The sequence below is a fragment of the Orcinus orca genome, chromosome 3 (assembly GCF_937001465.1).
Source record: "Orcinus orca chromosome 3, mOrcOrc1.1, whole genome shotgun sequence".
Classification (NCBI taxonomy): Eukaryota; Metazoa; Chordata; class Mammalia; order Artiodactyla; family Delphinidae; genus Orcinus; species Orcinus orca.
In genome coordinates this window covers 58,193,223-58,208,185 of record NC_064561.1, presented here as the reverse complement: position 1 = coordinate 58,208,185, position 14,963 = coordinate 58,193,223, and the positions used below count along the sequence as shown (strand labels likewise).

Here is a 14,963-nt window from a genome sequence, read left to right as displayed (position 1 = left end):
AAGCAAAGGGTGGATCCTCCCAAAGGACCCCCACCCCCACCCCATCCCCTTGCACGGCCTAGCTGGGTAGGCCAGGCTTCCCAGGCCTGTAGTCAAGACTTCCAAACCTGTAATCATTCCTTGCAGCTGACAGATAAATCAATTTTCACAGCCATTGTTTCCTCTGAGAGGCTGGGTTTATCAGCTCTGGACTTGGGGAAGGAAACTGAGGCTCAGACAAGGAAAGCTACGGATTCAAGGTCACACTGCACGTTGTTGGTGGAGCTGGGATTCCGACTCAAGGTATTTCACGCCCATGCTCGCATCTGCGGAGTCATCTGAAGCCCCCAAGCTTTGGAAAGGCCGAAACTGGGCTGAGGGGGCGCAGGAAGAAGGGTGGGGCCTCTGGCCCATCACAAGGCCCCTGGAGCCCAGCTGGAGTCTCCTTTAGAGGCGAGGAGTGGCCCCAAGAGGGCGGGAGGGTCCACTGGGGCCCTGAGGTGTGGACAGCCGGCCCCCCATCAGTCTGCACACAAAGAGCCCTGCCCCAACGACCACCATTTCAGGTGCAGCGCAGGGTCCGACTCTTCTTGCCCTCAGTCTTCGGCTTCAGCTACACCCTTTCCTGCGGGTCCGTCCCCTGTCCAGCTGTCTCCAACCCCGGGCCTTCAGAGTCGCTTTAGTCCCGCAAAGCACGGCCAGCAGCTTGCGTGGCCCCGGCCCAGGTGCCCCCCCGCCCCTCCACCACACCCTCTGCAGAGCCGGCCCTCCCTTCGCCTCGCCTCCCCTCGCCTCCCTTCCCTTCCCCTCCTTTCTCTTCCCTTCCCTCCCGCCCGCCGTCCGCCTCCGCTTCCCCGCCTGCGGCAGTGGATTTGCTCCACTATGCTGCGCAGACGCGCCCTGCCCGCGACCCACTCGGGTTCCCGCGCCCTCGGGTTCCCGGTCCCCGCGGCCTCCACCTCCCGCGCCCCTCCCCGGAGCCGGCGGCAGGCGTGGGTCAGCGATGACTGGGCATTTATGGCTCGCCCCCCGCATCCCTGAAGCCCGCCGGAAGCGGTGGGGGTCCACTGAAGCCATCCCGTCTCCTACCTCAACCTACTCACCGCGCGGCGGAAGCCTCCTGTAGCGGACGGACAGACGAGCAGGCGGACGCGGAGCTCGCTGGGTCAGAGCCCGTTAGCAGCAGCAGCCGCAGCGCAGGGGCGGGCCGGGAGAACAGTCCTCGGCTCCCGGGCCGGACACGTGGCGCGCGGGGCCCAATCGGGCTCGTCCCGCCTCCCCCCCTCCCCGCCAACCCCACCCCCCACCCCCCAGCCCCCGCCAAGTTCATTCGCTCCTGGAATCTTAGAATGTCACCAGCCGGGAGGGGCCTCGCCAGGAAAAACTCCGTCTCTGCTCAGACCCCAGACCTGCGACCTGAAGAGGGGAGGAGGATTTGGCCAAGGTCACTCGGCCGTTCAGGGCTGGAAGTCAAAGCTCCCGACTCCAGTTCTGGACACTGTCCCCAAATTCCTACTGCTCACCAAAGATTTGTTGAGAAACAGAACCTTGAGGCTTGATAAAATTAAAGCCAAGCATTTAACCTGCCTGATCAGATTCTGTCCCTCCACAGCCCCTTCAGGTCTGTGACATTACTTAGCTACTTTCCAGAGGAGAGCCCAGAGAAGCCCAGTTTTTAAACGGTCACACAGCTAGTAAGTTGTGGAGCCGGATTCAAACCTGTGCCAGGTGACTCCAGAGAGGCGCTTGCTCTAGCTTGGCTCAGGAGAGTGCATAGTCCAGAAGAAAGGGAGACAGACCACCAGTTATAATCCGGGGCTGTGGGGAAAACCATAGAATAATAAAAAAGTGATAAACTCTTTGGGAATCCAGAGGAAACTGAGAATGACTGTCCCCCAGAGGATTTGTAAAGACTTCCTGGAGGAGGTGATGCTGCAGTGAAATCAGTAGTACTTCCCACCCACCCACCCCTTAGAAATTCTGCTTTGATGGAAAGATGGGAACCCTGGGCTGCTGAGTCTTCATAGGCAAGACTCTTAGATGCTCTGATTTTCAATTAGCTCAAGCAAAAGATAAGGATGATCAATGCTCTTTCCAAAGGCTGTCTTCAACCTCTCACTAGTTAGAGAACTCTAAGCCTTTTTAGCAAGGGGACCTAGTATGTTCTTTCATCTATACATCCCCCCAACATTTATTGAGTACCTGCTGCATGCTGGGCACTGAGCTGGGAGACTAAAGTGAGCAAATGGGAAATGCTGCCTAGACCTGCCTGCATGGAGCTTCCACTCTTATGGAAGACAGATGGTTAGGTCTTTGTTACAATAAGGTTTAGGCAGTTGTAATCTGGAAACTATAAAGTGCTATGATGGCCACAGCAGATGGATCCCACCTAACCTAGACCTTTGAATGAGAGTAGTGTTGTGACCAAAAGATGAATGCAATCTAGTAGGAGACTAAGAAGAAATTAAAATAGATAAATAAATAAATAAAGTAAGTAATTACCTTAAGATGAGATCTGCTGTTAGTATTCAACAGAAGTGTTACCGATCACAAGTTCATGTGTCCGAAGTAGAGTGACACCAAACACACTGAAACATCAGAGTTGGAGCAGAGAAAGGTTTATTGCAGGGCCGAGCAAGGAAAATGGGTGGCTCATGCTCAAAATCCCCAAACTCCCCAATTGTTTGGGGGGGGGGAATTTTTAATAGGCAAAATTTGGGGTGAGGGCTGCAAGGTGTGTGACTTTCTTCTGATTGGCTGGTGGTGAGGTAACAGGGTGGTTCCAGGAATCTTGTGCTCAGGCTGAAGTTAACATCCTCCTCCTGGGTGGGGGCCTTAGTTCCTGCAGAAGAACTCAAAGATATTGTTATGAGGGACTTCCCTGGTGGCGCAGTGGTTAAGAATCCACCTGCCAATGCAGAGGACACGGGTTTGAGCCCTGGTCCGGGAGGATCCCACATGCCGCAGAGCAGCTAAGCCTGTGCGCCACAACTACTGAGCCTGCACTCTAGAGCCCGTGAGCCACAACTACAGAGCCCACGAGCCACAACTACTGAGCCCGCATGCATAGAGCTGGTGCTCCACAACAAGAAAAGCCACCGCAATGAGAAGCCTGCACACTGCAACAAAGAGTAGCCCCCGCTCTCTGCAACTAGAGAAAGCCCGCGTGCAGCAATGAAGACCCAACGCAGCCAAAAATAAATAAATAAATTTATTTTAAAAAAAAGAAAAGATATTGTTATGTATATTTCTTCAGGAAGAACCAGGACCCTGACCTGAGGCTGCACTGTTTCTTCACTGCTCCTCCCTTGTTTCTGCATTCCCTCCCTTCCCTGATTAGCAACAGTTTGAACCTGCTTCTAAATAAAGCCTATTTTCTACAAACAAGAAATAGGGACACAGAAAGGATTTGTACCTGGGAGCCCCACAGGGTCCTGCTTGGCTTGAGAAGCAACACCTTCTGAGATAGGATATGAGGAGGCTGGCCCCAGCAAGGATAGAGGTGAGGTTTCCTCAAGCATCATAATCGTATGTACTATTTATTGAGCATTTTGTATGAGCCAGGCACTGCTGTAAGTGCTTTACTTGCAATGTCACATTGAATCCTCACAATTCATTAGTAAATATTTATTCAGCACCTACTGCATGCCAGGCACTATTTTAGGAGTTTTATTAGTAAACAAAATGAAGATCTCTGCCCTCATGGAATCTGCATTCCAGCAGAGGGAAGATAGACACACAATAAGTAAACATGACAATATGTTAGGACGTGACAAGTGGTGTGGACAATAAGAAGAAGAAGCAGATGAAGTGTCCCAGGATGATATGGGAAGTCGCAGTATTATGTAGGGTGTTCAGCAGAGGCCTCAATGAGAGGGTGAGATTTGAACAAAGACATGCAGGAGGTGAGGAAGGTAGCAGAGCTGATGGGAGATCTGTGGGAAGAGTGTTTTAGGCAGAGGAAACAGCTGGAACAAATGCTCCAGGGCAGGAGCAAGCCTGGAATATTGAAGGAACAGCAAGGAGGCCAGTGTGGCTGGAGTGAAGTGAGCCAGAGGGAGAGTAAGGGGGCAGGAAGGTAGTGAGGGGACAGGGATGGGCAGGGGGATGAGAAGACGTAGCTCTTAGGTGTAAAGGCAGGAACAGAGAGACGTCCCAGCTATAGAAGAGACAGAGAAATTTGCCCTTCATTTGCCTTTTGTTCCATTTGGTCCCTCAGTGGATTGGATGATACCTACTCCGTTGGTGAGGGCAAGCCTCTGTACTCAGTCTACTGAATCAAATGCTAATCCTCACAGATACACTCAGAAATAATGTTTTACCTAGCTCTCTGGGCAGAGCAATGTGAAAGGAAAATCAAAATGGACTTGGTATTGTTAAGAGAGCTCTCTAAATATGGAGCCTGGAGGCCGTTGAGGAAGTGTGACTTATGCTTGTCTTAGCCTATTTGGAATCCGATCTTTTGACGTATTGTTCTCCAGAATATCTATTGTCATCCAGAGCCTGGTACTCAAAGTACTCATCAGACCCTTACCCTGAAACAACTCATAATAGCCATCCCTTAAGGACAAATATTTACTTTCTTATGTCAGAGTCCAGCCTCATGGCTGTTTTTTTTTTTTTAAATACAAGTACAATTTTCCCTTACTTTTTTTTTTTTTTTTTTTTGGCCGTACCACATGGCTTGCAGGATCTTAGTTCTCTGACCAGGGATTGAACCCATGCCCTTGGCAGTGAAAACGTGAAGTCCTAACCACTGGACCGCCAGGGAATTCCCAGCCTCACCGCTTTTGCCTTTATAAGCCCTGATTCTTTCTCTTCCTTGGAGCACTCTTTCAGTTCTACTGGAATCTGTGACTCCCAAATTGCAGTTCTGAAGACCAAATAAACTCTCTTCTTATCTGCAGCCTTCTGCATGTCTTTGGTGGACCTGGTGTCAGACAAATGGGATACAGTGACCTGCCTTCTCCCTAACTCCAGCATCACTATGATGGGAATAAGGTACCTCTAAGAGTCCTTTGTGCTCTGTTGTTTCTTAGGTGGTCCTGGCTCATAGTGGTAAGTTTTGTACCTGAACCTCCCACCTTGGCAGAAGTTCTACTCTATTTGGGTCTCCTCTGTGCTGGCTTCTGTTTTCAGGACTTTGTTTCCCATTTTGGTCTGGTGACTAATCACTCTTAGAAAAATGGAAAATTCACTCTCTAAGGGTAAGGCTGTAGAGCAGCCCCTTTCTGGAACTCCTGTTGGATTTATGTGTAAAAACTATGTATCCTAGTCCTGCAAGTATTGATCTTACTGGACTATGATTACCTGGGATGATTTACAATTAAATTGGCCAAACTGGGTCTCACTTGAAATTTCTAAATTAGTTTATCTGCACAGTTAATTAGAAAAAGGATGTAACACAACAAATAATGGGAAGCCTATTTCAATTGGTATTGGAAGCCTCGAAACATCATAATGAACCCACTGTTGCTTCCCTCAGAGAAACTCCTAATTATCTCAAAGGATTTCCACATTGGAAACATCCTCTGAGGCTGCTGAGCGCTCTCTCTCCGGCTTCCTCTGTTCCTCCCTGTTCCTCTGAATATCTACCACGATGCTCTCCTCCTGCTAGCCATCTCACTCTGAACTTCCTTTTTTTTTTAACACTGAGATTTATACCGTGCAGAAGGCTAGCCATACTGACTTTTCTGTAATGACAGCCCCCTTTTTTTTTTTTTTTTTGTGGTACCAGGGAAGTCCTCTGACAGCCCCTTTTAAAACCAGATATAATGCTTTTAGATGGGTGGATCAACCTACAATGTCATTTAAGTTACAGCTTACAAATCTTTGCACAACTGTAAATGCAGCTGTAGAGACAGTTCAAATTCAACCCATTCTACCCATTCTTTTTCATGGATCCCCTTTTATCTCAAAAGGCTTGTAACCTCTCTGAGAACTCTTACCTAGGCCATCTCCAATTTCCAAGACAGGAGGGAAAAAAAAAAAGGAAAAGAGGCCTTTTTAAACACAAACTGCTTAAAGGACACTCTTGCCCAAAGAGCCTCCTTAAAACTGCTTGTCAAGGGCACATACAGATCTTAAAAATCTTCTCTACAAATAGTGAAAGACTTTAGTCATCTGAGTGAGTAGGCAATTTATTCCAACTGTTATTTATAAGCTAGTGAGGTGTTGTGTTTTTTGTTTTTTTTTGGTTTTTTTTGTGGTACGCGGGCCTCTCACTGTTGTGGCCTCTCCCGTTGTGGAGCACAGGCTCCGGACGCGCAGGCTCAGCGGCCATGGCTCACGGGCCCAGCCGCTCTGCGGCATGTGGGATCTTCCCAGAATGGGGCACGAACCCATGTCCCTTGCATCAGCAGGCGGACTCTCAACCACTGCGCCACCAGGGAAGCCCTAAGCTAGTGAGTTTTTTTGTTTTTTTATTGAAGTATAATTGATTTACAGTGTTGTGTTAGTTTCAGTTGCACAGCAAATTGATTCAGTTATATATTCTTTTTCAGATTCTTTTCCTTTATAGGTTATTACAAGTTATTGAATATAGCTCCCTGTGCTGTACAGTAGGTCCTTGTTACTTATCTATTTTATTTTTTAAAATTTTTTATTATTTATTTTATTATTTATATTTGGCTGTGTTGGGTCTTCGTTGCCGCGGGTGGGCTTTCTCTAGTTGCGGAGAGCAGGGGCTGCTCTTTGTTATGGTGTGCAGGCTTCTTATTGCGGTGGCTTCTCTTGTTGTGGAGCACGGGCTCTAGGAGCGTGGGCTCTAGGAGCGCGGGCTTCAGTAGTTGTGGCTCGTGGGCTTAGTTGCTCTGCAGCATGTGGGATCTTCCTGGACCAGGGCTGGAACCTGTGTCCCCTGCATTGGCAGGCGGATTCTTAACCACTGCACCACTAGGGAAGTCCCTATCAATTTTATATATAGTATTCTGTATCCGTTAATCCCAAACTCCTAATTTATGCCCCCCCTTCACCTTTGGTAACCATAGGATTGTTCTCTATGTTTGTGAGTCTGTTTCTGTTTGGTAAATAAGTTCATTTGTATCTTTTTTTAAGATTCTACAAATAAGCGATATTATATATTTGTCTTTCTCTGTCTGATTTACTTCACTAAGTATAATAAACTCTATAAACTAGTGAGTTTTATACCTAGTAATATAATCAGTATTCTACCTGATTCATGACTAAAGTTTTAAAATGAAAACTATGAGATCTTTGTGTCTATTCGTATATATATCTACGTATGCACACTATAGATAATGGTATTTTTCTACCTTCAGATGGTGTTGCTAAAACTAATTTGTAAAAGAACTCTATTTAATTGGCTTAAAACAAAAAAGCAGTATATAAATTGAGTATACTCGCCAAAATATAACAGAAACTAAGCCAAATGTTTTTCAAGTCCACATGATCTAGGATTAATCTACAGTAAATAAAACTAATTTAACTTTGTTGTTTTGATTAATACAGATGGGTCTTTAGAGTTATCAACATTAAGTACAATACTTTTATTGTATGTAGATTAACTAAAAGTCAAATAAGTTCATGTTATCTCTGTTACAAGATTTGTCAGCAAGAATAATAACTTGGTATGGTAAAATTTTCTTAAGTAAATGTAAATGTGATAAGAGTTTAGGTGAACTCTTTAAGACTAATTGCGTTTTATGGTATGTCTACCTAAAAACAGTTTCCTTAAATCTTTTTGGGAACTTGAAACTGTAGAGTTTTGCTAAATTAAGTTGAATGATAGAAATTTATTGAATATCTAGATCAATCCCAAATTAAAAAGATACTGAGACATTAATTCCTGAGCATAGACATCCTTTAATAAAGATGTTTGGAACTATTAGTAAATATCTTTGGTGCCATGCTGAGAAAATTTTCTATGAGAAAGCACATGTTTCTAGAAATTATAAAAAGTATAAGTTTGCCAATCTACAGAATACTAATGTAAATGTTCATAATTGCTTAGTTTTCACTAGAAATTAAGGTTTTTAAGGGTTAAGAATTTTAATTAATATATATAATTAAAACTACTAAAATTAATAAGGAAATCATCTTTGTATGCAAGGGGTTTTTTTGTAAAGGTGTAAGGAATGGAAATGCATTTTGTTAAGGGAAAAGAAGGTGATTTTGTCTTAAAGCTGGTTATTTCTAAATGGGAAAGAAAACAAGGGACAAATAAAATGGATATAGAAGGTTATAAAAGGTTTACGAAAAAAGGAATCTTGAGGAAGAACTTTTTGTCTGATCGGGACTGGCTAAAATTGGAATAAATTTAATTAAATGAATGCATTTTAATACCAAAGTAAGCTGGTGCAAAATTTAAATTTGGTTTTTCTGTCTGTTAAAAGGACAGCTTTTTCCTATTGGTCTGCTCTTGATAATAAGAGATTATAAAAGGTAGATCTTATGCTTTGCCAAAATTACACCTTATTTTCTATGTTGTCTTTATCAGGTCTTTAATTACTTAAGTAAACCTAGTCTTCTCGATATTAAAAAAGCTAAGTTTTGCTCAGAACTATATAACCTTTTATGTTTGCCTATGAAGTCTTTGTTATTTTGTTTAAATGGATAGCTAAGCATATTTTCAGGGTGACCTATGATCCTGTTTGACCAAGTGTTTTGAAAACTTTTGATATTTTTGACTAACTTTCCAAAATCGGATTCTAAATGAAGTCTTTTTGACTTAGAACTAACTCTGAGATTTGAAATTTTTCAGAGGGCCCCTAAAATGTACCAAAGATTTGTTCTCTCTCCTTGTAAAAAGGGAAATGTTAAACTAATTAGGCTTATTTGATATGTTACATTATATGGGAAGCATTGTTTCCTGTTCTGTGAAGAGCAGACTCAGTGCATTGTTGGTGGTATGGACCTGATAGGAATGGGCTGAGGATAACAAGTATTAGCTACTCATTCCAGGAGCTTTGCTGCAAAGGCCACAGCAAAGAAATGGGGCAGTGTCTTGCAGGGGGATAGGGATCGAGAGGAGGGTTTTGGTTCATTTGTTTTTTTAAGATTGGAGGCATCACAGCGTATTTGTCTGCTGATGGGAATGATCAGATAGAGGGGGGCAACACGGATGATGGAGAAAGAGTGGGAACTAGTGTACAAGTGTGGGAGCTAGTTAGTATCCTTAATTCGCAGTAAAGTTAACTGAAGTTCAGAGAGATCATGGCCTTTGCCCAAAGTCAGCCCAAGGGACTAAGGGCAGGCGTGAAAGCCAGATCCCCTTAACTGCAGAGCCCAGGGCCTAATTCCCTGAGCTACAGAAAAAAGTTTAATATACCCCTGATATTTTTGAGCTGATCATCTCATTTCTGGGAATGAGTCCTAAGAAAATAGTCCTAAGAAATTAGTCCTAAGATAATAGTTTGAAATACAGGGAAAGCTTTTTTAGGCCCAACAATGTTTTGTTTTTTTTATAAAGTTATTTTATTTTTGTTGTTTGGCTACGTTGGGTCTTTGTTGCTGTGCATGGGTTTTCTCTGGTTGCAGTGAGCAGGGGCTGCTCTTCGTTGCAGTGCACAGGCTTCTCATTGCAGTGGCTTCTCTTGTTGTGGAGCATGGGCTCTAGGCACGTGGGCTTCAGGAGTTGTGGCTCGCGGGCTCTAGAGCGCAGGCTCAGTAGTTGTGGTGCACGGGCTTAGTTGCTCTGCGGCATGTGGGATCTTCCCGGACCAGGGCTCGAACCCGTGTCCCCTGCATTAGCAGGCGGATTCTTAACCACTGTGCCACCGGGAAGCCCCAACAATGTATTTTTTAACCGCAAAAAGGAAACAACCTAAACATCCAGGGGTTGGAATAGCAAATAAGCACCTGTCACACAGCCTCACTGGCTGGTGGAAACAAAGCCTGGAAGGAGAGACAAACAAAGGATGACTATGATAGGAAGAGAGAACAGGCTAAGATGACTTCATCTTTTTGGCACTGACCCAAGCCCCTTCCTCCATGGGGTGGCCCTTCCAAAAGTGTTTGTAAGAGAGACTGTGGTGCTGTGATGCGTACCAGAACAAGGGACTGGGATTCCAGATTTTCTCACTTCCCTTAGCTGGGTTGTGGTTTCTGCAGTTTAAGAGAGGAGTTCAAGATCTCCTGGCTGCCAGCTGGGGAAGCTGGAAACAGTCACATACTGCCACCTACTGGCAGTTCCCAGTTCTGCCGGCCTCCGTCCGGAGAGGATGCCCAATGTTGGGTGTTCCCAGAGATGGGTCTCACTTTATTTTATTTTATTTAAAAATTCTTTTTATTTTTGGCCGTGCCATGCAGCTCGTGGGGTCTTAGTTCCCCGACCAGGGATTGAACAGTTTCAGGCCCTGGACAGTGAAAGTGCAGAGTCCTAACCCTGGGCCGCCAGGGAACCCCCGGGTCTCACTTTAAATTCACTGGAGAGGGACTTCCCTGGTGGCGCAGTGGTTAAGAATCTGCCTGCCAATGCAGGGCACACGGGTTCGATCCTTGGTCCAGGAAGATCCTGCATGCCGCGGAGCAACTAAGCCTGTGAGCCACAACTACTAAAGTCTGTGCCCTGGAGCCCGCGAGCCACAACTACTGAGCCCGTGTGCTGCAACTACTGAAGCCCATGCACCTAGAGCCTGCGCTCTGCAACAAGAGAAGCCACCGCAATGAGAAGCCCATGCACTGCAGGGAAGAGTAGCCTCCGATCGCCGCAACCAGAGAAAGCCCATGCACGGCAACGGAGACCCAACGCAGTCAAAAAAAAAAAAAAAAATTCACTGTAGGAAGGGGCTCTAGTCTGTACTGTTCACATGGCCACCAGGAAGGCTCTCTTTCTTCTATCACAATTCCTCTTAAGGCCTGTTTCAGGGGAATTCCATGGCAGTCCCGTGGTTAGGGCCCTGGTTCAATCCCTGGTTAGGGAACTAAGATTCCACAAGCTGCGCAGTGTGGCCAGAAGGAAAAAAGCCAAAAAGGCCTGTTGCAATGCCTGGCATTTCTCCATAGACTTGAGGGTTGCTTCTGTCTATGGGAGAGCACATAAAGAGTTTCACTTGGCACAAAGCAGATTCTTTTCTGCTATGGGGTCTTAGCAACATGAGGACACTTAGTTTCGGGTAGGCATGTCACTTAGAGGATGACGAGGTGGAGAAGCAGTGTTCAAATGGAAGACAGGCTTAAAAATTATCATTACAGATAATCAAAAGATGAAAAAATGTAAGTCATAAGTTTACAATCCAAATATGGCCTACATTATCACATCATTCTTTTTTTTTTCAATTTATTTTTGGCTGCATTGGGTCTTCATTGCTCTGCGTGGGCTTTTTCTAGTTGCAGCGAGCGGGGGGTACTCTTCGTTGTGGTGCGCGGTCTTCTCATTGCGGTGGTTTCTCTCTGTTGCAGAGCATGGGCTCTAGGTGCGCAGGCTTCAGTAGTTGTGGCACGTGGGCTCAGTAGTTGTGGCTCCTGGGCTCTAGAACACAGGCTCAGTAGTTGTGGCGCATGGGCTTAGCTGCTCTATGGCATTTGGGATCTTCCCAGACCAGGGATCGAACCCGTGTCCCCTGCACTGGCAGGCGGATTCTTAACTACTGCACCACCAGGGAAGTCCCCATCACATCATTCTGTATTATAACAACAACAACAACAATAATAGCAACATTTATGGAGCACTTATGCACCACACACAAACTTTTCTTTGCAAAAAAATTGTAACATATTGCAAATATTATTTCATCTTTTATAAATCTTTATTTTGAACATCTTTTTTTTTTTTTTTTGCGGTATGCGGGCCTCCCACTGTTGTGGCCTCTCCCGCTGCGGAGCACAGGCTCCGGACGTGCTGGCTCAGCGTCCATGGCTCACGGGCCCAGCCGCTCCGCGGCATGTGGGATTTTTCCCGGACCGGGGCACGAACCCATGTCCCCTGCATCAGCAGGCGGACTCTCAACCACTGCACCACCAGGGAAGCCCTGAACATCTTTTCATGTGATTAAATATTATTATTCAAAACATTTAAAGTAGCTATATCAAATTCCTTTATATGGTAATACTATTTAACATATACCAGTAAAGTACAATTTACTTATCTAATTGCCTATCGTTGGATGTTTAGGACGAGAGTGTACTGTGGACCTTACAGGCAGTTCATCACTCCACAGCAAAGCAGACCTAAAAGATTCCCTTGACCCCGCAAGGAGAGAGTTCTAGGAAGCCTGGGGTCACAGTGAAAGGGGCAGGCCTGAAAGCCACTGTAATGAGAGAAAGCTATGTAGTACAGTGCTTTAGAGCACAGTCTTTAAGTTAAAAATAAAATAAGCATAGGGACTTCCCTGGTGGCGTAGTGGTTAAGAACCCGCCTGCCACTTCAGGGGACATGGGTTCGAGCCCTGGTCCGGGAAGATCCCACGTGCCGCGGAGCAACTAAGCCCATGAGCCACAGCTACTGAGCCGCGTGCCACTACTACTGAAGCCTGCGTGCCTAGAACCCATGCTCCGCAACAAGAGAAGCCACAGCAATGAGAAGCCCGTGCATCACAACAAAGAGTAGCCCCTGCTCGCCGCAACTAGAGAAAGCCCGCATGCAGCAACGAAGACCCAACGCAGCCAAAAATAAAAAATAAATAAAATTTAAAAAATAAAATAAGCATAAAAGCCTGAGGGGTCTGGTTCCACCACATTCTAGCAGAGTGACCCTGAACCATTTAGTTATTTACTTTTCTGAGATTCTGTTTTTTCAGGTTGGAATTCACTGATATAATGATATAAATCATTTAGCAGCAATTAGCACTTAGTAATGAGACAATCAATATACGAATTGTTATTATTTATTAAATGGATACAGTCCTGGTCTATTAATAATAAGAGGTGAGAGGTAATCTGGCTGGGTCATATGACCTTGCACTGTAGTTTTTGTTTTGATAGAAGGGGATGGGAAGAAATGATCTCTTAAGATTCCCTTTGTTCTTTTCTGTGATGCCTCTTAGTCTGTAACATTCTAAGACTCCATTTGCTGTTGAAGAATCTGTGTTTGTCTCAAGATTCTGTAATCCTGAGATCTTCTTTCTGGGATTCCAAGATCCCATGACTCACTCAAAATTCTACTGAAAGATTCCATTTGCATGAAATGAGAGCTCTTCTTCTAAGCCTACCTGACTAGCTTACTGTTCTTGTGGGTTTCTCCTTAAATAGCACTTCTTCAGAAATTCCTTCCCAGTTCTTCCTCCAGAGCATACCCCTCTCCATTGCCTCTCCTGGAATCCTGTGTTTTCCCATCAAAACAGGTCCCAGCTGGTATTTATCTATTTATTTGTGATTTTGGTTAATGCCTGTCTCCATGTCTCCATTGCTTGGTAAAGTAGATTCTCAATACATATTTGATGAATGAAAAATAAATGAAAGAATGAATCCTACAATTTAAAGATTTCAAGAGTATTTAGTCCCAAGGTCTACCATTCCAGAAACTCCCCACCCTCCACCCCACCTGGGCTGACACTTGGGGAGGGAGTGACCTTTCCAATTCCATGATGTTGCCTGGATCATTTGTGTCCTGCCCCCCTCTGCTCCCTGCCCTTCTGTCACTTGCCTCTTTGGGAGCCCTTGGATTAGAGAGAAGCCCTGGGCCATGTCTCCGCTATTGAAACCAGCCTGGAGCAGTTCATTCATTCATTCAGCAGATGTTTGTCTAGTGCCCACAAAGTGCCCAGCAGTGTGCTGGGGGGCCGGAACAATGGCGGAGCAAAGCAGACCTGGTCCCAGCTTTCACAGAGCTCATGCCCTAGAGGGACAGAGGTGGACATTCATGGCACGATCACACAAATTATCATAAAATTACAAACTGAGGTAAGTGCTGTGGGACGGAGGGGAACAGGGCTCTCTGAGAGTGTGTAACAGCCTGTGGTCTAGACCCAGGATCTTGGGTGGATCCCCTATGCCCATTATCTGGGACACATGGCTGCGATCCTGGTGAAATCTCTCCCCTAGGGAATGGTCAGAGAGAACTTGAGTCCAAAGTAGTGACCTGCCCAGCTCCTAGCCCCTCGCTTGAGAGCACTGTGCCCGTGAAGCTGGCAGCTAAACCATTACCTCTCAGAATCCTGCCCCTCCTCGCAGCCCTCAGCCACTGAAAACAGAATGCGAAAGCCCTGGAAGGCTGGAGCTCTAGGTGTCTGTCACCCTCTTGGAACAGACGGGGAAACTGAGGCCCAGAGGGAAGAGGCTGCTCACAGTCACACAGCGAGTGGCAAAGTGAAAACCGGACCCCAAGCCCCCCAGGCTCCCCGTGCTCTGCTGTCCCCCAGCCCTCCGCACTACCTCCCTCCTTCCAAGAATGATGGTTACGTTTGTACAGGGGGATCCTGTGTCAACCAAGAGACAGGAGGGTTTGTGCCAGCTTTCAAACAGCAGTTAGAATGTTGACCAAACTCTGCAGGAAAGCAAGAGCCCCAGGCTCCGTTCGGAGCCATCTACGCTGCTGTGTTCACTTAGGTCACAAACATACATGAGTGAAAACCCATCCATGACATGCCTGTGTTGAATACCATTCTTTTCATTTCACAAACATTTTCTCGGAGTAAACGTAGTGATTTGAGTCTTGAAATGCTAGCTCTTGCTCATTGCAGCATGGTTTCCTGTAGCAAAAAAAAAGGAAACGACCTCTGAAACAGCCTAATTAACATCCCGTGGTAAGGGAATGGATGGATGGTATAGAACCAAGGCATCGGACACTATGTAGCACTTTACAAGTATAGAGGTAGGTCTACACAGGGGCCTGCAGCACATTGTTTTGTTAAAAAAACTGAAAAGCAAGTTTAAGAAAAATATGTACAGTGTAAAACTACGTACAGAAAAAAAAAACCAGCTCATAAATCAATCCTGTATTCTTCTACGGATACACACGTGCTTATATAAATGCAGGAAAATATCTGGAAAAACACACACCAAGGCAATAAATAACCTCTTAGGCAAGGGGAGGGGGGCCATGTGTTGGGGGGAAGGGCTGGTCAAATGAAACCTCGTCGGTAATT

At 45.7% G+C, this 14,963-nt stretch overlaps 1 protein-coding gene across 4 annotated transcripts in view; it reads right to left on the bottom strand.

The window, feature by feature from the left end:
- Nucleotides 1-1,193, bottom strand: part of ANXA6 (annexin A6) — a 52,235-nt gene extending 51,042 nt beyond the window's left edge. Inside the window, exon 1 of one of the 4 annotated variants that reach the window (XM_004280331.3) lies at nt 1,083-1,193. The gene's annotated coding sequence lies outside the window, so the exon portion shown is untranslated. Of the gene's footprint in view, nt 1-607; nt 624-1,068 lie in introns of those variants that run through there. The other 3 variants (XM_012536953.3, XM_012536954.3, XM_049707805.1) reach the window with 3 other exon arrangements.
- Between the last annotated feature and the right edge of the window lie 13,770 nt (nt 1,194-14,963).